This window comes from Anguilla rostrata, chromosome 16 (assembly GCF_018555375.3).
Source record: "Anguilla rostrata isolate EN2019 chromosome 16, ASM1855537v3, whole genome shotgun sequence".
Lineage (NCBI taxonomy): Eukaryota > Metazoa > Chordata > Actinopteri > Anguilliformes > Anguillidae > Anguilla > Anguilla rostrata.
In genome coordinates, this window is record NC_057948.1 from 33,863,814 (window position 1) to 33,878,606 (window position 14,793).

Consider the following 14,793-nt stretch of genomic DNA (forward strand, 5'->3'; position numbering starts at 1 on the left):
ACTTTAACTCCTTTATCTCGATGCCTGGAGCAGAAAGCTGGCCGCCGCCGCCACCATTTTCCCTGGAAGCGAGGAGGAGGAGGAGGAGGCGGAGGCGAAGAGGGCCTGGCGTCCGGGGCGTCTGCAGGACGTCAGGATATCCCTCATTCCACATCCCATCCAAAGGAATTACGCGGAATTGACATCGACGAAGCAATTCGGTTATCGCTAAACCGCGCGTGTGTGTGTGTGTGTGTGTCTGTCTGTGTGTCTGTCTGTGTGTGTGTGTGTGTGTCTGTCTGTCTGTGTGTGTGTGTGTGTGTGTGTGTGTGTCTGTCTGTCTGTGTGTGTGTGTGTGTGTGTGTGTGTCTGTGTGTGTGTGTGGGTGTGTGTGTGGTCGTCTGTCTGTCTGTTGTGTGTGTTGTGTGTGTGTGTGTGTGGGTGTGTGTGGTGTGTGTGTGTGTGTGTGTGTGTGTGTGTCTGTCTGTGTGTGGGTGTGTGTGTGCGTGTGTCTGTCTGTCTGTCTGTCTGTCTGTGTGTGTGTGTGTGTGTGTGTGTGCCTGTCTGTCTGTCTGTGTGTGTGTGTCTGTGTGTGGATGGACATTTAAATTACACCAGGTTTGTAGCCCAAAAGTTGCAGTTTTGATTCAGAAGGTACGGCACTGCTGTAACCCCATACTGCCTGAGTATCGATCCACCTGCACAGATAGGTTCTATGCATAAGCTTAACATCGTTACGTCACTCTCGATTAGAGAGTCTGTTAATGCCAGTAATGCAGTGTAATGAAGCAGAAGCACTTATCCAGAGCAAGCAACATAGCTCGCATTTTTTTTTACATACATCAATGCTAGAAGGTCAAATCATTTAAACCTCCCAAATCTGAACACACGCGAGAAACATATTCTGTCACAGATGTATTATCCATCTGCTACCTGTTCATAGGATTTTCAACAATTCATTAAAAAATATGCCAATTAATATTTCATGCTTAAATAATGGCATAAATATGGATGATAAATATGTTTCTGGCAGCAGAAAAGTGGCCTTGATGTAAAGGGGCAATCACTAACAGAAATAGGCGAGATTTTGCACCACTGTATAAAAACAGCCAGCCATCTGCCAGTGGTGTTTAAGTCCTGCTTTATTAAGTCCACCGGGGGGGGGAGCAGGAGGAGACTGTCCCACAGGAATTGAGGCGGAAAGGGGGGTGACATGGGACGCTCTCCAGAACAGAGCGGGAGGTCACTGCTTGTGCCCAAAACAAAAGCGGGTCGCAGTTCACAATTAAGAACGGCCAAATCCTGAATGTGGGTCAACAGGCGAGGGACGTCCCAGGGGTGAGGCCTCAGTCACCGGGGGAGGGAGCTGCTTGGGAGAACAAAGTTATACTCTCATACCGAGTTACTGTACTGGGGGGAGGGGGAGGGGGGAGGGGGGGAACGTCACTATTAATAGGACTCAATATTACGGCTGTTCTATTTTTTTTTTTTTTTTTAAAGAGAGAATACGTTCTCAAAATTTAATTTAGAAAGTGACAAAAAAAAGAAAGCCTGACTACTGCAGAAGGGAAACAGCTTGTGGCAGGAAAACCTCTGCAATAAAACCCGGGGAAGTACAGACCTATGAAAAAGAAGAGAGAAAAGCCCCCAAAATAATCCGGATATGAAGGAGAACAACCGCCCCTCCCCCCCAGGCAATCCACAGGCAGTCATTTCAGGACCTCCAAATTAAACGTCCCCCTCGTTCAGGAACAAACCCTACATGCCAGCCAGATCCCTCCGTTCTGCTACCTCAGGATGCCTGGCACCTCCCCCTCTTCGCACCTGCGCTTCCAGAACACGTCTCCTGTCTGTTCTGGCCCCACGATGGTGGAATGACCTCCCCGTGGAGGTCAGAACAGCTGAGACACTGACCCATTTCAAGCGACGACTGAAGACTCACCTCTTCAGGCTGCACCTCTCCCCATCCCTCCCTACCCCCCTGTACATGACTGTAAGCTTAGGGTTGTAACTAGGCAGCTGTTTCGTAGGTGACTTAGGTGCATTAACTGTCTTACCTACTGCTTGTATTTTTTCCATAGACTGCGTTGTTGCCGTTCTCGTTGTTAGTGTTAATCAGTTTAACCTTCAGGGTCCAAGTTGAACTATGCGGTTGTTCCCTGCACTTGGACTGGTACTTCTCTCTAGGGTTTTCATCACACTTGTTCCTGGTTATGGTTATACACTTTGTTGTACGTCGCTCTGGATAAGAGTGTCTGCCAAATGCCTGTAATGTAATGAACAGGAACTAGATTTACAGCCGAATAAAGTACAGAGCCGGACGATTAATTTCAGGGAAAATCACCACTTAATTGTGTCAAATAAGGCGTGAAAATCAAAATGAATGGATAGTCGTTAATTTCAAGCCTCGTTTGAGCCATCTGGGCCTGGGACAAGGGGTGGGGCTGCGGGGAAATGGGCGGGGCCTTGCAAACGTGTTTGGAGTGAAGGGGGCGGGGCAACCAGGAGAGCTGGACCACAACACTGTAGACCCACACACGCACGCACGCACGCACGCACACACACTCGCGCACACACACACACACGCACACACACACACACGTCATTTTCCAGGCAACCCTTTCATGAGCCTTGGACGTCAGCACGGACGAGTTTCGCTGAAAACCTTCGCCGAGCGACTTTCGACCGCTGCCGCTGCCCTCCGGGAGAACAAATGTGAAAAGGGCATTTGTCTCCCCTCGAGCAGAGTGTGCGACACTGTGTCTATTAATGTGCGGCGCGCAACAACGCGCTACTGTGAGCGCAAACACAACACTGAGCAGCATTTACCCTGCTCCCCTTTCAGCACTCACACCACAGAAGAAGAATCATAATTCTCCTCTCCCCTTCCCTCACACATCACTCACACCAAAAAAGAAGAACCATAATTCTCGTCTTCTCTACCCTCACACACCAAAGAAGAAGAATCATAATTCTCCTCTTCTCTTCCCTTCCCTCACACACCCCTCACACCAAAGAAGAAGAATCATAATTCTCCTCTTCCCTTCCCTCACACACCAGCCACACCAAAGAAGAAGAACCGTGCCAGAGAAAAAGACTGATATTCATCCAATCTGCCGTTCAGTCCTCCACAATCCCTCCCGTCTTGCAAGTGGAGGCAAACAAAGAGAGGAAAAGGGCGAGGTGTCAGTAAGTGGTGAAGGGAAGCGCTTACTGAGTGACGAGAACTTCCGAACCTGAGACCTGGGGTCCACTTCCAACCCCGGACACGAGTCGCTGGCTCTCCGTCTGCCACCCAGGTGTTCCTCCGTCCTGCGTTCAGCGAAAGGGCTACCTGCGAAGGACAGGTGAGGAGGAAGAGGAAGATGAGGGTCCAGAAATCCTGACGGCACTGGAATTCAGAATAACTTTCATCAACAGGCTGACAGTACTTAGATTAGTCACTGGAGGCCAAGCACGAGGGCTCTCTGTTTAAGGATGTGGCACTGTAGTGAATCAATATTCCCTCCATCCAAACAGGTCAGCTCAACAGGCAAACACTAAACAACACTTTACAGCCTTGCTGATGGGAGTTGTAGTCCGTAGTCTTAAGCAACATGCTTCTACAATATGCGCTGGACTCCATTTCCCATCAGCACCACTACGAAGTACCGGGTGAGGTTCTACCAACTGAATTCACTCCAACTGTGGGCATGTCTCCCTTCTATTCCTGTGCAATGAATGCTCAACACTTATTGGTGTAAAAGTCCCATGTGACATGCGTAGGCCAATCACAGGTGCACACAATATGTGGCATGGCATGTTTATAACTGTAATGCACACGCACACACACATGTACTCACGCTAAAGAACCAGAGCCTGTGTCATGGCGTGGTGAGCCCTGCTAAGACACTTCACTGTTGGATCTCCTGCTTCTAAACGAGTTTTAATTCCTCCCCCCCCCCCCACCACCCACCACCCCCCCTCGCAGTCACTCTGCAGTCTTATCGCACAGAGACGAGGGCTGTGAATCTCATCACTCCTCTCTCCACTCAAGTCCAGAAACACGTCCCACTGCAGCCATGGCATCGCTCCACTAATTGGGCCATTTCAATTTGGCCCGTCTTTTTACTGAAACGCATCGTTAGGCCGGCTCGCGAGCCCAAATCGCGCACGTCACACAAGATGAGGCCCCTGTCCAATCACTTCACCCCCGCTGACTCCATCACTGCCACAGAGCCTCATTTTGGAGGCCAGCCCGTAATCTATAACCCCCCCCCCAAATGTTTCACGGCTGGCTTCTTTCTTTGGCCCTTTTTAAACATTAACCAGGATTTACAAAGCTTCTGTGACTGTTACCCATGTACACTGCCAAAAGAGCCCTCTGAGCCAACTGCATTTCAACAAGAGGCCATGAACCTATGACATAACACTGGTTAAAACTTGCTGGAACCAATCAGGATCAATCGGATCACAGGAAAAGCAATCTCACACCTCTGACTTTCCTTTTGAGTCACTGTAGACACTCAGTCACACGGGTAAACCCTGCACTCAAAGCTTCTCTTGACCGACAAGCACGGAGGAAACTTTTGTTCGAATTCTGACACCTTTTCAGTAATCCTGTTCACACACGGGCACGCACGCACACACACAGGCAGGCAGACAGGCTGGCTGGCAGGCAGGCAGGCCATCAGGCAGACAGACAGGCAGACGGGCAGGCAGGCAGGCGGACAGACAGACAGACAGACAGGCAAGCAGACAGACGGGCAGGCAGGCAGACAGACAGACAGACAGACAGACAGACTGACAGTCAGACAGGCAGGCAGGCAGGCAGACAGACGGGCAGGCAGGCAGGCAGGCAGACAGACAGACAGACAGACAGGCAGACAGACAGACAGACAGGCAGACAGACAGACAGACAGGCAGACAGGCACACAGACAGACAGGCAGGCAGACAGGCAGACAGACAGACAGGCGGACAGACAGGCGGACAGGCAGACGGTCAGGCAGACAGACAGGCAGACAGACAGGCAGGCAGACAGACAGACAGACAGGCAGGCAGGCAGACAGACAGACAGACAGACAGGCAGACAGACAGGCAGCCGGGCAGGCAGACAGACAGACAGACAGACAGGCAGGCAGACAGACAGACAGACAGGCAGGCAGGCAGGCAGACAGACAGACAGGCAGGCAGGCAGACAGACAGACAGACAGACAGACAGACAGACAGGCAGGCAGATAGGCAGACAGGCAGACAGGCAGGCAGACGGGCAGGCAGACAGACAGACAGACAGACAGGCAGGCAGACAGGCAGGCAGGCAGACAGACAGACAGACAGGCAGGCAGGCAGACAGGCAGGCAGACAGACAGACAGACAGACAGGCAGGCAGACAGGCAGGCAGACAGACAGACAGACAGGCAGACAAGCAGACAGACAGACAGACAGACAGGCGGACAGACAGGCAGGCAGACAGACAGACAGACAGACAGACAGACAGGCAGGCAGGCAGACAGACAGACAGACAGACAGACAGACAGACAGACAGGCAGGCAGGTAGGCAGGTAGGCAGACAAAGGAACAGCCCGAGAGTGTGAATCACAGGCCCTCCCATCTGTGCAGGTGTGTGAGCACGCTGCGGTGACTTAAACAGGGAGAGGCAGTTTGATGACAACAAAGAGCAGCATCACACAGCGTGACCCGTTTGATTTACAGTGATCACAGAGACCCCTCTGGTGTTCCTCTGATCACAAATGTGCAGACAATCCCCCCCCCCCCCCGCCCCACTCTCACTCCCGCTCTCTGTCACATCCACCCCCTCCCTCCCACAGGTGCTGTAAATGCACGCTGCACATGGTTTTGCTTTCATATGGATATCGTCTTCTTTGCAGAACATCAATATATTTTTTCTTGCATGCATTTTTCGCTCGCATGCACCGGCACACACTTATGCACACACCCACACACGCAGTCACACACCCACACACGCAGTCACACCCACACACACGCAGTCACGCCCACACACACGCAGTCACGTCCACACACACGCACACACACACACAAACATGCAGTCACGCCCACACACACTCACTCATACACACACGTACACACACACGCAGTCACGCCCACACACACGCACACGCACACAAACATGCAGTCACGCCCACACACACTCACACATACACGCACATCCTCCACAGACAGGGCCGAGCAGTCTCTCTCCCCCACAGGTAAGTGGACAGTGGCACACACTCACACCTGTGAGGGAGTCTCACAGACAGCGGAAAGGCCAGGTCTGTACCCACTCTACCGCGATACTGCCTGAAAGAGCCAAACAAGGCAGCCCCCTCCTCCCCACCGCCCACCCCCCCGCAGAGAGCACAGATAAACCTGATCCTCACTGGGCATGGAGCCTCCTGCTACTCTGCTGCTCTGTATAACGTGTCACTGTGACAGTTTTCTGTAAAAAGCGCTATACAAACAAAACTGATCTGATTTCAGATTGCAGGAGAACTTCACCTAAAAGTCCAGTTTTGATGGTTAAAAAAAAAAAAAAAAAAAAAAAAACCATTAGGCTTCAATGCAACCGATCTTACAGATATTTATCTCCTGTCACGAAAACATAAGCTGAAGTGACACATTTCAGGGTGGGGGGATGGGGGGTGGGGAGGGGGGCCACACCCACTCTCAATGGAGCAGCGTTTCGTATCCACTTCAAACAGGAATGTTTCAAAAAGAATACAAAGCGGGCTAGACATCTGGAAAAATCAATTGCAGTTAAATTGCATTACAGGCATTTAGCAGACGCTCTTATCCAGAGCGACTTACGCAACTTTTTACATAACACTTACATGGCATTCATTCCTATAGCTGGGTATATACTGACGCAATGCAAATTAAGCACCTTGCTCAAGGGTACAACGGCAGTGTCCTACCTGGGAATCAAACCTGTAACCTTCATGTTACAAGACCAGCTCCTAACCCATTATACTACACTGCCGCCAAGTTGTTTCCTCCTTTTCCTACATAGATAATACTTTGTTATGTTTATGGTGGAGTCGTCACACCGTGATTAAGGAGGTGTACAGATGAGACACTGGCACAGCCCCGCAGAAAACAAAAATTAATTAGTTTTTTCTTTTCTCTTATACTGTAGCAGTTTCCCCAGTTCTGACTTCAAAGAGGTCCCAACCAAACCGGTCAAAAACAGGTGAGTGACGCTCGCGTCCATGCCAACGAGCCGCGATGGAACCCCCCAGAGTCCGCTAACTCCGACCGGCCGGACCAGGGCAGGGAATTCCCACAGCCTCTCGTCGCATCGCGAGGAAACCCGCGAACACCGATCGCCAAATCTCTAGAGCGTGGCGGGGTGGGGGCGGGTTGGGTGGTTTGGGGTTACATCTCTCTACACAGCCCTGCATCAGCACACAAAAGAATCACCTGGGTTTTTGAGGCAGAAAGGGGGGGGGGGGGTTTTGAGGCAGAAAGGGGGGGTTTCAGCGATCAAATGTCCCCCGCCCCCCCCGCACTTGACCTTCATTTCACCCCGAGCCGAACGCGGCGCTGATGGGGCCTGTGTCCACAGAAGCAGACGTCCAGTAAAAACAAACATTGCGAAACGCCGCCGATCTCTGGAAAAGGGCCGCTTTTGTTATGGAATCAGCGTTCGTCCAGAATAAATACGCACCAACGAATCAGTCAAAAAACAGGAGAGGCACGGAGCGCTCCCCCAGGAGAGATAAAAGCTGCCCTGCGTTCGCCCCGTCCGGCCGCCTGAAAGCCTCACGTTTATACGACGGGCCTTCGGTTCAGTGTCAAACAAAATGGCGGCTTTCAATCACACAGTCTCCCGTCCTCTCTTTTTAACTGGGGGCGCTGTCACTGTACTGTCATTGTCACCTCCCCCACCCCCCAGACCCGCAGGGGGGGGGGAAGACGTCCACTTCCTGTTAGAGAGAGGTCACGACCCACACAGGTCACAGGTCACATGGGCACGGCACAGATGTGGCATGTGTGTGAAACAGAAGAAACAGAACAACAAGACCAGGTCAAAACCTAGTGTACGGCTGGACCGGCCCGACCAATGGTGTGACTTCATAACTCGGCCGACCAATGGTGTGACTTCATCACTCACTCAGTCACTCACTCAGTCACAGACATTCGCGTTTGTAGGGCTGGCCCCCGCTGTTGCGGGCCAGCCAAAAACAAAAGAACAGAACACAAACAGACTGGATGCAGCTAAAGACGGTGATTTTATACACTCCACTTCGCCGAATCTTCAGTGGGATTCGCGCATGAACGCCACCACGGTTACGGATAATTTGACTTTTCAAACGAGGGTGGGAATTGGATATGAACAGCCCCATGTTGGGTGCCAAATATAGAAGAAATCAAAAAAAAAAGGAAGACAGCAATTTTAAAAGCAATCCCACTGGCGGAACAGAATCTACGGCAGAAGCAGAGATGCTTTTTTTTTTTTTTTTTACCCTGAGGTGATTTGCACAGCTTGGATTTTACAGAATCCTGCAACACAAACCTGACACAGGCCACAGAAGCTGCTCAAAAACCTGAACCCCCATCCCTTCGGTCCTGTTTCCAAACTCACTCCCCACTGCTGGCCCGCAGGCTTGTTCTGACACCGTAAGCCTGCCGCATCATCAAGGAGAGAGAGAGAGGGGGGAGAGCGGGAGAAAGAGAGAGAGAGAGAGAGAGAAAGAGAGAGAGAGAGACAGAGAGAGAAAGAGAGAGAGAGAGAGAGAAGAGAGAGAGACAGAAAGAGAGAGAAACAGAGAGACAGAGAAAGAGGGAGAAAGAGAGAGAGAGAGAGATACAGAGAGAGAGAGACAGAGAGAAAGAGGGAGAAAGAGAGAGAAAGAGAGAGAGCGAGAGAGAGAGAGAGAGAGAGAGGCCGCTCATTCTGCCACACTCCCCTGCAGGGGATTATGGGGGATTATATCTCAGTGGGGTGAGATGCAGAGAAGCACAACTTCACAGCTGGAGGGAGGGGATGGGTGTGTGCTGGTGCAGTCCTATATTCGACTACAATAAAACATTTACACCAAGAGTACACGTGTGCACATGGTGTGCAGCTGCATCTCTTGATTTAAAAAAAGTTGAATAACAAAATTTTTAAAACGACAGTGCTAATTAAATAATTAAGAGAAGAAGAGTGTAAAATCCTGACGCAGTCAGAATTTTTCGGGAACCCCCCCCCCAGGTGTAATCGGGCCCACGGGGTCTCCGACCCCTCTCTGGTACACAGCAGTAAAATGAGACGTTTCGGGAGCCCGTGCGAGAGCGGGCTGAGGTCATGTGACCCACACGGGATTAACACTCCTACTCGATTCTGATTGGCTGAGGTGGGAAAGCTCGCTCTCTCTCTCTCTCTCTCTCTCTCTCTCTCTCGTCAGCGACTTTGCAGAAACGCCATAGGCTGGCCGCATGCTGCCCGTATCAACCCTCACTCTGAACAGGCCTGAGGCGATCAGGCAGTATCGACACACGCAGCAAGGACCTCATCCTGAGTGTGCAAAACAAGCCTTCCAAACAAACCCCCCCACCCTGCTCCACCCCCCATACGAATTCACACACCTCACAGCTGAAGCGCTGTCAGTGAATCAGCCGGGGGGGAAAAAAAAAAGACGACAAACACTCTGCTAATGACAAGGCCGTCGTTCCAGTCGGCACAACAGGAATGTCGCTGTGGAGGGCGGAAGGCGGTCTTCACGCAGGGAATGTTCTACCGTGACAAAAAAAAAACAAAAAAAAAAAAAACAAGGGCCTGAAAAACAGGAGGAGACGCACAGGAAAATATAAATGAGGTCACCATCTGTTTCCCCCCCCCCCGCCCCCGACCCCCCCATCCTGATCAGAGTATTCCGGGCAGGACCGCCACCGCTGGCTGAGAGCCACACGTGCAGAGCGCGAAACTGTGACCGTGCCCCCCCCCCGGCCTGACCCCCCCCCACCCGGGCTGACCCCCCCCCACCCTCCCGCGGGCTCGTAAGCTCACGGGGATCAGGCTGGCAGGAATGTGGGCGCTGGGACAGGACGTAAGGACATGACTGGCTTTATGTTACGCGCATTACCGAAATAACCGTTCCATTAGCCTCCACACTGGTCAAATTAAAACCCTGCGCTCGGTATGCGCACAACGTTAGCTACAGCGTTAGCTACAGCGCTAGCCACAGCATTAGCGATAGCTACAGCATTAGCTACAGCGTTAGCTACAGCGCTAGCGACAGCATTAGCTACAGCGTCAGCCACAGCGCTAGCCACAGCGTTAGCTACAGCGTTAGCTACAGCGCTAGCCACAGCATTAGCGATAGCTACAGCATTAGCTACAGCGTTAGCTACAGCGCTAGCGACAGCATTAGCTACAGCGTCAGCTACAGCGTTAGCGACAGCGTTAGCTACAGCATTAGCTACAGCGTTAGCTACAGCGCTAGCGACAGAGTTAGCTACAGTGTCAGCGTTAGCGATAGCGCACACGCAGTTGGTCTGACATCTCAGAAACCATTTGTATTCTAAATCCAAACACGCATCAGCCAACATTTTAATTTGAGGCATGTTTTTTTTCCCAGAAATATTATTTTTGTTCATTAAATGGGTCGTAGACTCCAGAAGGCGGTTGGAACCCCCCTGGCATACGGGGTCCAGATTGTACCCCCACCCCCCAACCCACCCCCCCACTCCCCCCCCACCCACTTTGGGGTAATAACTTGGGAGCTGGCTTTGCAACCGGAAGGCTGCGGGCTTGATTCCCGACCGGGGGGCACTCTCGTCCCCTACAGGGCGGATACAAATGAACGATCGCCATGACATTTCCACGGCAGAGACCAGCAGGACCCTTCACACCTGCATTTACATACCTGTGCATCACACCTTGCACAGCCAATTAGGGGCACTAAAGAAAACACAAAGAAAAGCAGGGGAAAAACTGTCACAGAGCAAATTACTGCAGTGTCCAGCTATTAAAATCAACCCCTTTAGCCTGGTCACTTTTAGCCATGGGTCACTTTTAGCCATGGGTCACTTTTAGCCATGGGTCACTTTAGCGCCATTAAACACACCTGTCCACGGCAGGTAGGCTGCGCAGGGCCATTTGAGCTGGGGTTTCACCTGCAAACCCGTCCATGGCAGGTTTTTTTTTAACACGGACGGGTTTCCGCTTCAAACATCCCCCTGCCAACGCCCCCCCCTCCCCCCCCCCCACACACACCCCCCGCCCCCGTTGGAGAAAGAGAGTCAAAAAAGGAATCGTGTAACCCCAAAGAAACAAGCTCTTGATCCAGGCCACACCCACTGTCCAAAAAGCACAGACAAGCCAGGGCCCCTTCTGACCCCACCCAAACTGACCAATGATCACAGTCTACCTCACTTTGAAAAAGCATCTGGGAACATCATTTCATCTTCTCAACAACAGAAGCAAAAAAACACCCTGCTAAATCTTTCCTCTTTCCAAGACCTACATTCAGCAAAAAAAAAACAAGACCAGGTCAAAACCTAGTATATGGCTGGAGCCAACACACTTCATCCGGCCGACCAATGGTGTAACTTCATAACTTGGCTGACTAATGACTCAGTCACAGACATTCGCGTTTGTAGGGCCGGCCCCGCTGTTGCGGTCCAGCCAAAAAAACAAATCAATGTTTTAGACAAGCGAAAGCCACAATACCGCCTCACACACTGCCTTCACTGAAATTGCGTCACATGCCGACGGCGATCTCTCTTCTAATTTGAAACCATAATGAATTCCTCAGATCTCTACACGTCTCCCTTAACACCCCATAAGGTTGAAATGAGCGCAACCTATTAGTATTTTTCAGTATCTGCAAGGCTCCCCCCGCCCACAGGCTAATGCGCGTCTTGTTACGATCACACTCCGAACTCGCGGCTGACATTGTTAGGCTTCCGGTGCCAACCGCAAGGAATTAAATACCGCGAGCTGATCCCGCTGCCATGGCGATTATTGGATTGTTTAAAACACAAATAAACTGGCCTCACACTGCGCCTTCTCCCACTGCCGTGAAGCACCAGGCTCAGCCGATTATAAACCAACCGCCTTCCCCAGATGGAGACACCATCACGAAAAAAAAGCTTTTTAGTTTAGCGTTCACAGAGTCTACTTCTCTTTTATTATTTCTCTTACTTTACTTCACTTACTTCACTTCACTGTCATTGCCGTTTATTGTTTGTTTATTTTCAAGAAATATATTTTTATTTTTACCTGACTTTCATTTCTTTTATTTACCTACTTTTACATTTATTGCCTCTGCTTTATTTTACTTTTTTTATCACTACTATTGTTTGTATTGCTAGGATTCTTGTTATTATTCATGGTTTTAAACATTTTTATTTTTATCGTTATTGTCTTTCTACTGTTTTCAGCGCTGCTGTAGCACTTTTATGGACCTTTTTATCTTTACTACGTGAAGCACTTTCAATCTTGAATAAAAATGTATTAACTTATGAATTAATTTTAATTTGATTTCATTAGATTTGACTTCATCCACGTCTAAATACAGAAAAACCACATAAGTTTAAAACTTCCACTGGAGTTCAACCGTTTAATTCTGAGAGAGAATGCGTGCATTAGTGTTATAGGTGCATACAGTATATATGCTATTGTGTATTTATCTGCAAGAGTTTTATTATACGGTTCTGACCCATAGACTGTATAAAAGACCGAGGTCTCAATCTGACTTCCTGTATAAATACAGGTCTTGAGCTAAGCATGGCAACAGACCCAGAGCAGAGCAGAGCAGAGCGACACAGCTGAGCCGAGCCGGACACTAAAGGGTCAACGCATACGACAAGCCTCATTACTACAGCGAGGCAAGCTGGGCCATTAAACACCGGGGTCGAGAAACGAGAAGGAAGAAAAACACGCGTCACGAAGAAGAGAAGGAGGGAAAGAAAAAGAAAAAACAAATACAACCACGGGATGAGGTTTTTCCATAAAAGAGGCGGGAAGAACTGGAAGCTGGGATGCAAGCGGTGATGAATTTAACCGGGACTGGCATGAAATAAATACAAAAACAACACACAAAAAACCCCACAATGGTGTGGGTATCCAGAGGCACTACCATCACCCAGTTCTGGCACCCCCCTCCACCCGCTTCACCCCTCCCCCACACCCACCCCCTGCCAGGACTCCCTAGGCTGATCTACAGTTAATGGAGCCTAGATCAGTGCTGTAGTTGACCTGCTCTCCAAGTAAACCAGTAAAAGCCATAGAGCTAATGTACATCCTCCACTAGTAGTTGGAGGAAAAGGGGGTGGGGGGGTTAGCGGGTGGAGGTTAGCAAAGTCTGTGAAGTGCCTTTGAGACTACCTGCCCCCCACCCCACTATGCCACTTCTAACCACTGCAGTGATTGGTGGGAAGATTCTAACCGCTGCTATGATTGGTGGGGAGGCTCTAACCGCTGCTGTGGTTTGTGAGAAGGTCATAACCCCTACTATAAACGGTGGGAAGGTTCGAACAGCTGCTCCGATTGGTGGGAAGGGTGCCACCCACTGCTGTGATTGGCAGGAAGATTCTAATCACTGCTGTGATTGGTGGGAAGGTTCAGGAGCCAAACGGAAATGGAAACGGCAGGTGGGGTTCTCGCGGGGCAAATGTTTGCGACGCCAGTCGTAAACTGTAGGAGGACGTAAATGACTTCACACCGCACGGGTGTCAGCGCATTTCCAAAAGAGAGTTGCATGAAACCAGAGATGTTATTAATAGAAACAGAACATAATAGTATTGTATCATTGTGCTTATCATGGGTTTTAACAGCTCAGTTTACAAAGCTCGTATTGCAGATCGTGATGTCTTAATTGTCTTTTCGACAACACACTCGTAAATGAGACGAAAATAACTTCCTGAAGGACAATAAGAAAATCTATCCCACTATGGATTTGTAATCAAATAGGCTGAAATGCTGACCGGGTCACGGCTGTTGTGCCTTTGACAGAAGTACACGAGCTGAATGTCTCCAGCAGTACAGCCAGTTAAATTAAGTTCAACTCCAGTCCTGGAGGTCCACAGTGCCTGCGGGTTTAATTCCAGTCCTGGAGGGCCGCAGTGTCTGCGGGTTTAACTCCGGTCCTGGAGGGCCGCAGCTTCTGCAGGTTTAACTCCAGTCCTGGAGGGCCGCAGTGTCTGCAGGTTTAACTCCAGTCCTGGAGGGCCGCAGTGTCTGCAGGTTTAACTCCAGTCCTGGAGGGCCGCAGTGTCTGCATGTTGAACTCCAGTCCTGGAGGGCCGCACTGCTTGCAGGTTTAACTCCAGTCCTGGAGGGCCGCAGTGTATGCAGGTTTAACTCCAGTCCTGTAGATGCTTTGGCCCTCCCACCCACTCTATCATTGGTTGTACAACTCCTCACATTGGGGCGACATAGCTAAGGAGGTAAGAGCGGTTGTCTGGCAGTCGGAGGGTTGCCGGTTCAATTCCCGCCATGGGCGTGTCGAAGAGTCCCTGAGCAAGATACCTAACCCCTAACTGCTCTGGTGAATGAGAGGCATCAATTGTAAAGCGCTTTGGATAAAAGCGCTATATAAATGTAGTCCATTTACCTCACCTTAATTGACTCACCAGACTGCACCAGAAAAGAGGAGAACAGAGAAAAGAATTTGGATACATGTTGCTATGCTGAGGAAGACCGCTGTGCAATGACACGTTGATACTTGTTCCAAAACACACATGAAACGCCCCTTTATAACGTTAAACTGGCCCTCGGATGGTCATACAATCTGCGCGCACAACACCCAGCATGACACACAGTCAGGCACGCGCAACAACAGCAGCTGCGGGAGGTTCGGTTGGTGGGAACTCCAGCTAAAAGTGAC

General features: G+C 50.4%; 2 protein-coding genes across 3 annotated transcripts in view; both read right to left on the reverse strand.

The window, feature by feature from the left end:
* Positions 1 to 14,793, reverse strand: part of chka (choline kinase alpha) — a 258,102-nt gene that overhangs the window by 144,904 nt on the left and 98,405 nt on the right. The gene's annotated exons all lie outside the window — the stretch shown is intronic.
* The window catches only part of LOC135241743 (tumor protein p53-inducible protein 11-like), a 56,985-nt gene that overhangs the window by 40,225 nt on the left and 1,967 nt on the right, over positions 1 to 14,793 (reverse strand). The window contains exon 2 of the mRNA XM_064312375.1: positions 3,194 to 3,313. The gene's annotated coding sequence lies outside the window, so the exon portion shown is untranslated. The remainder of the gene's footprint in view (positions 1 to 3,193; positions 3,314 to 14,793) is intronic.